Genomic DNA, 7796 nt, shown 5'->3' with positions numbered 1-7796 from the left:
ACTGCTGAGACTTGGGTCAGACTTAGAAGCAGGGTTCTGTTTCAGCGAGGCAAAATGAACATTTTGCATAGACAGGATTTGGGGACCTCTACCTGAGGATTCTAGAAAAATCCAGGGGTAAAGCAGTCTGCATATCTAAGGGGAAGCTATCTCTCAGGTTGAGATTTGGGGTCCCTCAGGCTGAGGGGATTTGAGATGTCTTAGACTGAAGAAATTGGGGCTTCTCAGGTTGAGGGAATTTGGGGTATCTCGATCTGAGGAGCTTTGGTATCCCTCAGGCTGATAGTATCTGTGGTTTTTTCAGGATGAGATTTGGGGTCTTTTAGGCTGAAGAGATTTGGAGTGCTCACGTTGACAGGATTTGAGATTCATCAGGTTAAGGGGATTTGGGGTTCCTCAGGATGAAAGGATTTGGGCTCTTTGAGGCTGAAGAAATTCTGGGTCTCAGGTAAAGGAGATTTGGATTTCTCATTAAGGGGTTTTAGGGTCTTTGACACTGAGGTTATTTGGTCCTTGAAGCTGAAGGGATTGAGTTTTCAGGCTATTTAGGTTATCTGAGGTTGGGGAAATTTGGTCTCTCTGTGGGTGAGATATTTAGGGTTCCTCAGGCTGAGAGATTTGGGGTGGCTTAGGGTTAGGGGAATTGCGGCTCCTCAGGCTCAGAATATTTGGTGATCTAAGCGTTAGGAGATTCGGTGTTCCTCTGGGTGAAGTGATTTGGAGTCTCTGAAGCTGAGGTACTTTGGGAGTTTCATGCTGAGGGGATTTTAAGTCCCTCAAGGTGGCAGGATTTGGGATCTCTTGTGGCTGAGAGGATTTGGAGCTTCCCAGGGTGAGGGGATCTGGGGTCTCCCAGGCTAAAATTTTAAAGTCTCGGGATGAGGGTTTACAAGGGTTTCACACTGCACGACAAAGGCTCCCCATGCTCTTCACAGTCTCCCTTGCTGTCCTGCTTCGGTGTTGACCCTCGCCGGGCGTCCTCTCACAGTCCCTCAGGAGGTGAGATGTGGTGGAGGGCGAAGTGCCAGGCTGTAGAGCTGCCAGCCAATCAGCACTGAGACCAAGGCGAGCCTGCCATTCGGCAGTCAGGAGGCGCTAAATGGGCGGGGAGTAGGGCGGAGCCTTGCCTGTCAGTCACGGGCACAACACGGTTTTGGGCTCAGGAGGTGGGGGAGGGGCCTGGCTCTTCCCGCCACTGGGGAAGGTCCCTCGCCTCCCCGAGGGGATTGCGTGTAACCTTCTGGAATCCTCCGGCGCGCAGGCGCAGTTTCAAGGGTTTTATTAGTTGGTTTTCCCCAACTCCGGTGTTTGCCACTGAGTCGGGAGTCGGAGCTGCTCCTCACGTCCTTCCGCAGGCCTGGGTCTTCTGAGGGGACACTGTGTCTGTTTGAATTGCCAGAGTTCTTGCACTGATTCTCATCTGCGAGGGTTGGTGTTCCTTTAACTGTGGTTAAATTGGGTATTGTCGGCTGGCTTCGTTTCTGGATGCTTAAGAGGGCCAGCGTTCTGTACAGGACCCTTACGTATGGGTGAATTGTGCTTGGTTTCACAGATGTTGTATTAGCTGGCCAATTTTGGTGTTGTAGTTAGGGCTGTGATCCCATAGATGGTGCTTAAGAGGAACGGCTGCTATCTCTCGTAGCAAGGCTCTTTTGTACTATGCGTTCGCAGGCGTGCTTTGCGGTGAGACGGGAGAGCGATAGCCCTTTACCAGCTCCTGGACCTTGGGGGAGCCTCCTGTGATCACTGGCGGCTGCCTGCGTTTCTTTTGTTAGGTATTCTGGGCTGCGGGGCTCCCTCGGGCAGAGGCTGCATAGGTCGCCCCCTTTCTGGACTGGCCCTCTGGAGGAAGGCATGCCTCTCTCCCTCGCTGCCCAGTATCCCAAATGCCTCACCTCTCTCAGTGCTCTGAGAATGGGGGCTCCTCCCCCATTCAAGTGCTAGCCACAGATCTCCCGCTCCGCATCCCTAGCTACGTTCCACAGCCCTGGGGACACCAAGAAGTCCTATGGCTTGGGGTTGGGCTCTCGCTGCGCTGGGGAATCCAACGTGCTCCTGGGTCACAGGGAAGGTACTCAGGCAGAGCGATGCACTCAGGCTGGGCTGCAGAGGCTGCACTGTGCACCTGCTCTCGCAGAGTGGCTAGGCATGGGCCCTGGGAGGGGCCAGTGGGCAGGAGGATTTGCAGAACAGAGGCACCCAAGTCCCACAGGGAAGCTGCGCCTGCTGTCTCCTGGGTCAGAGGTCAGCTGCTGCCAAAGTCTCCTGCAAGGAGATAGGGAGCCTAGGGGATTGGCGTCTGTATTAGTCCATTCTCGCACTGCTATAAAGAAATACCCAAGACTGGCTAATTATTAATGAAAATAGATTTACTTGGCTTATTGTTCTGCAGGCTGTACAGGAAGCATGATACTGGCACCTGCTTGGCTTCTTGGGAAACTTACACTCATGGTGGAAGGTGAAAGGGGAGTCAGCACTTCAGGTGGCCAGAGGAGGAGGAAGAGAGAAAGGTGGGGAGGTGCCATACACTTTTAAACAATCAGATCTCACTATACAGTTCCAAAGAGGGATGGTGCTAAACCATTCATAAGAAGTTTGTCCTGTGATCCAATCACCTCCCACCAGGCCCCACCTCCAACATTGGCGATTACATTTCAACATAAGATTATCAATACTAATAGAAATCAATACTAAGAAAATTGCTCAAAACCATTGCATTGCATGGAAATCAAACAACCTGCCCCTGAATAACTTCTCAGTAAGTAATGAAATTGAGGGAGAAATCAAGAAGTTACCTGACACTAATGAGAACAAAGATAGAACATACCAGAATCTCTAGGACACAGGTAAAGCAGTGTTTAGAGGGAAACATTTAACTCTAAACCCACACATCAAAAAGTTAGAAAGATCCCGGCAGGGCGCGGTGGCTCATGCCTGTAATCCCAACACTTTGGAAGGCTAAGGCGGGCGGATCACAACATCAGGAGATCAAGACCATCCTGGCTAACCCAGTGAAACCCTGTCTCTACTAAAAATACAAAAAAATTAGCCAGGCGCGGTGGCGGGCGCCTGTAGTTCCAGCTACTCGGGAGGCGGAGGCAGGAGAATGGCGTGAACCCGGGAGGCGGTGCTTGCAGTGAGCCGAGATAGCGCCACTGCACTCCAGCCTGGGCGACAGAGCGAGACTCCGTCTCAAAAAAAAAAAAAAAGTTAGAAAGATCCCAAATTGGAAGGGGAACATCACACTCTGGGGACTGTTGTGGGGTGGGGGGAGGGGAGAGGGACAGCATTAGGAGATATACCTAATGCTAAATGACGAGTTAATGGGTGCAGCAAAACAACATGGCACATGGATACATATGTAACAAACCTGCACATTGTGCACATGTACCCTAAAACCTAAAGTATAGTAATAAAAAATAAAAATAAAATAAAATTCTGTTGTTGAAGACAAAAAAAAAAAAAAAAAGAACCCAAATTGCCAACTTAAAATTAAAACTAGAGAAACTGGAGAAACAAGAGCAACCCAGCCCCAAAGCTAGTAAGAGAAAAGAAATAACCAAAATCGGAACTGAACTGAAGGAAATTGTGATATGAAAAACCATATGAAAGGTCAATGAATCCAGTAGTTGGTTCTTTGAACGACTAATATGATAGATAGACCACTAGCTAGACTAATAAAGAAAAGACAGAGTGAGACTCTGTCTCGAAAAAAAAAAAAAAAGAAAGAAAAAGAAAAACAGAATAACCAAATAAACACAATCATAAATGACAGAGGGCACATCACCACCAACCCCATAGAAATAAAAACACCCACAGAGGCTACTATGAGCACCTGTTTGTACACAAACTAGAAAACCTAGATGAAGTGGATACATTCCTCAAAACGTGCAACCTTCCGTGATCGAACCAGCAGGAAATTGAATCCCTGAATAGACCAACAACAAGTTCTGAAATTGAATCAGTAATAACAAGCCTACGGACCAGAAAAAGCTCAGGACCACATGGGTTTATAGCTTAGTTCTTCAAAACATAAAGAGCTACTATCATTCACACTGAAACTGTTCCAAAAAATTGAGAAGATACTCCTCTGTAATTCATTCATTGAGGCCAACATCACCTTGATACCAAAACTTGGCAAAGACACAAGGAAAAGAAAAAAAAACTTCAGGCAACCCTAAGGAACACTGATGCAAAAATCCTCAACAAAATACTTGCAAACAGAATCCAGCAGCACATCAAAAAGCTAATCCACTAAAATTAAGTAGGCTTTATCCTGAGATTCAACATTGTTTTAACTCACATAAATCTATAGACGTGATACGTCACACAAACAGAACTAAAAACAGAACTACTTGACAACTTCAATAGACTAAAAAAAGGCTTTTGATAAAATTTAGCATCCCTTCATATTAAAAACCCTCAATGAACTAAGCATTGAAGGAACATACCTCAACATAATAACAGTCATCTATAACAAACCCACAGCCAACATCAAACTGAATGTGAAAAAGCTGGAAGCATTCTCCTTGAGAACCGAAACAATCCAAGGATGCCCAGTCTCACCACTCCCGTAAAATATATACTGGAAATCCTAGCCAGAGCAATCAGGCAAGAGAAAGAAATAAAAGTTACCCAAAACAGGAAGAGAGAAAGTCAAACTATCTCTGTTTTTACACATGATTTCATACTTAGAAAACTGAATAGTTTCTGCCCAAAAGCTCATAGATTTAATAAACAAGTTCAGCAACGTTTTGGGATATAAATCAATATACAAAAATTAGTAGCATTTCTATACACCAACAACATCCAAGCTGAAAGTAAAATCAAGACTGTAATCTGGTTCGCTATAGCCACAAAAAGAATAAAATGGCTAGGGATACAACTAACTAAGGAGGAGAAAGATCTCTATAACGGAAATTATAAAACTTTGCTCAAAGAAATCAGAGCTAACATAAATAAATGGAAAAATATTTAATGCTCATGGATAGGAATAATCAACATTATTAAAATGGCCATACTGCCCAAAGCAATTTACAGATTCAATGGTTTTCCTCTCAAACTACCAGTGATATTTTTCATAGAATTAGGAAAAAAAAATTTTTAAATGTATATCAAACCATATAAGATCCTGGATACTCAAGGCAATCCTAAGCAAAAAGAAAAAAGCTGAAGCCATGATGCTACCTGACTTCAAACTATACTGCAAGGCTACAATAACCAAGACAGCATGGTACTGGTACAAACACAGACACATAAATCAATGGAATAGAATAGAAAGGCCAGAAATAATGTCATACACTTACAACCATCTGATTTTCTACAACATTGACAAAAACAAGCAATGGGGAAAAGAATCCCTATTCAATAAATGATGCTGGGATAACTGGCTAAACATATGCAGAAGATTGAAACTGAATCCCTTCCTTACACCATATACAAAAAACAAAACAAACAAAACCTCAAGATGGATTACAGACTTAATAGTAAAATCTAAATCTATAAAAACCCTGGAAGATAACCTTTGAAATATTATTCTAGACATATGCCCTAGCAAAACAAAAATTTTATAATCTAGATGCCAGAAGCAATTGCTACAAAACCAAAAATTGACAAAAGGGACCGAATTAAACTAAAGAGTTTCAGCAGATCAAAAGAACCTAACAGAGTAAACAGGCAATCTGTATGATGGGAGAAAATATTTTCAAATTATGCCTCTCACAAAGGTCTAATATCCAGAATCTACAGGAACTTAAATAAATTAACCAGCAAAAACAATCCCATTGAAAAGTGGACAAAGAGCACAGACATTTTTCTTTTTCTTTCTTTTTTTTTTTTTTTTTTTTTTGGGGACAGAGTCAGTCCATGACCCAGGCTGAAGTGCAGTGGCTTGATATCAACTCACTGCACTACAACCTCAGCCTCCCAGGTTGAAGCGATTCTCCTGACTCAGCCTCCCGAGTAGCTGGGATTACAGGCACATGCCACCATACTCGACTCTTCTTTTGTTTTTTGTATTTTTTTTTGTTTTGTTTTGTTTTTTATTTGTAGTAGGGATGGGGTTTAGCCATGTTAGCCAGGCTGGTCTCAGACTCCTGACCTCAAGTGATCCACCCGCCTTGGCCTCCCAAAATGCTGGGATTATAGGTATGAGCCACCATGCCCAGCCAGGAACAGACACTTTTCAAAAGAAGACATACACATGGCCAACAAGCACATGAAACAATGTTCAACATCACTAATCATCAGAGAAATGCAAATGAAAACCACAATGAGATACCATCTCATACTAGTCAGAATGACTATTATTAAAATGTCAAAAAATTACAGATGGCAAGCTTATGGGAATAAGGAATGCTTATACTGCTGGTGGGAATGTAAATTAGTTGAGCCATTGTAGAAAGCAGTTTTTGGAGATTTCTCAAAGAACTTAAGACAGAACTACTATTTGAACCAGCAGTCATATACCCAAAGGACCATAAATTGTTCTACCATCAAGACATGCATGCATATGTTCATCACAGCACTAGTCACAATAGTGTAGACATGGAATCAACCTAGATTCCCATCAACAGTGGACTGGTTAAAGAAAATGTCATACATATACATCATGGAATACTATACAGCCAGGAAAAAAATGAAATCATGTTCTTGGAAGCCATACAAATGGCGTTAGAGGCCATTATCCTAAGTGAATTAATGCAGAAACAGTAAATCAAATACTGCATGTTCTCACTTATAAGTGGGATTTTAACCTTGAGTACACATGGACCCAAAGAAGAGATCAACAGACACTGGGTCAACTTGAGTGAAGGGTGTTAGAGGGTGAAGATCAAGAAACTACCTATTGGGTACTATGCTTATTGCCTGGGTGATAAAATAGTCTATACACCAAACCTCCATTACATGAAATTTACCTGTGTAACAAACGTACACATATACCCCTGAACCTAAAATAAAAGTTAGAGACAAAAAAGATTATGTAGCCTTGGTATAATGTGGTGAAAATACCACTTTATCTCTGTGGTCTTCCTCTGGAAAACACATTATTTCAGTGTATTAGTTTCCCAGGGCTGCTAAATTCCCAAGGATTGAGTGTTTTAAAATAAGAGGAACTTATTCTCTTACAATTCTGGAGGCTAGATGTTTCAATCATTTTTACTGGATTGAATTCCAGGCGTCCATAGGGCAGTACTTTCTTCAGGAGCCTAGTAGATAGTCTGTTTTTTGCCTCTTTCATCTTCTGGTGGCTGCAGCATTCCTTTGCTTGTGGCTGCACAACTCCTATCTCTGCCTCTGTCTCCTTGTCTTCTATGTGTATAATGTCTCCATCTTATCTCTCCTAAAGAACATTTGTTATTGGATTTAAGTCCAAATAAATAATTCAGGATAATCTCCTTATGTTAGTGTTCTTAACTAAATGATATCTTTAAAAACTTTTTGTAGGAAGGTAATATTTATATATTCCAGTCATTGGAAATTGTTATCGTTTGGTGGTTTTTTTTTTTTTTTTTTTTGAGACAGTCTCACTCTGTCACCCAGGCTAGAGTACAGCGGTGCAATCGTGACTCACTGCAGCCTCCAACTCCCAGGCTCAGGTGATCCTTCCACTTCAGCCTCCCAAGGATCTTGTACTACAGGCAAGTGTCACTACGCTTGGCTAATTTTTGTAGAGATGGGGTTTTGCCGTGTTGCCCAGGCTGGTCTCGAACTCCTGAACTCAAGTGATGTGCCCATCTCAGCCTTCCAAGTGCTAGAATTACAGGCATGGACCACCATGCATGGCCTGGGTGGTC

The sequence above is a fragment of the Nomascus leucogenys genome, chromosome 6 (genome assembly GCF_006542625.1).
Source record: "Nomascus leucogenys isolate Asia chromosome 6, Asia_NLE_v1, whole genome shotgun sequence".
In the NCBI taxonomy this organism is placed as follows: domain Eukaryota; kingdom Metazoa; phylum Chordata; class Mammalia; order Primates; family Hylobatidae; genus Nomascus; species Nomascus leucogenys.
This window is presented reverse-complemented; position numbering follows the sequence as displayed.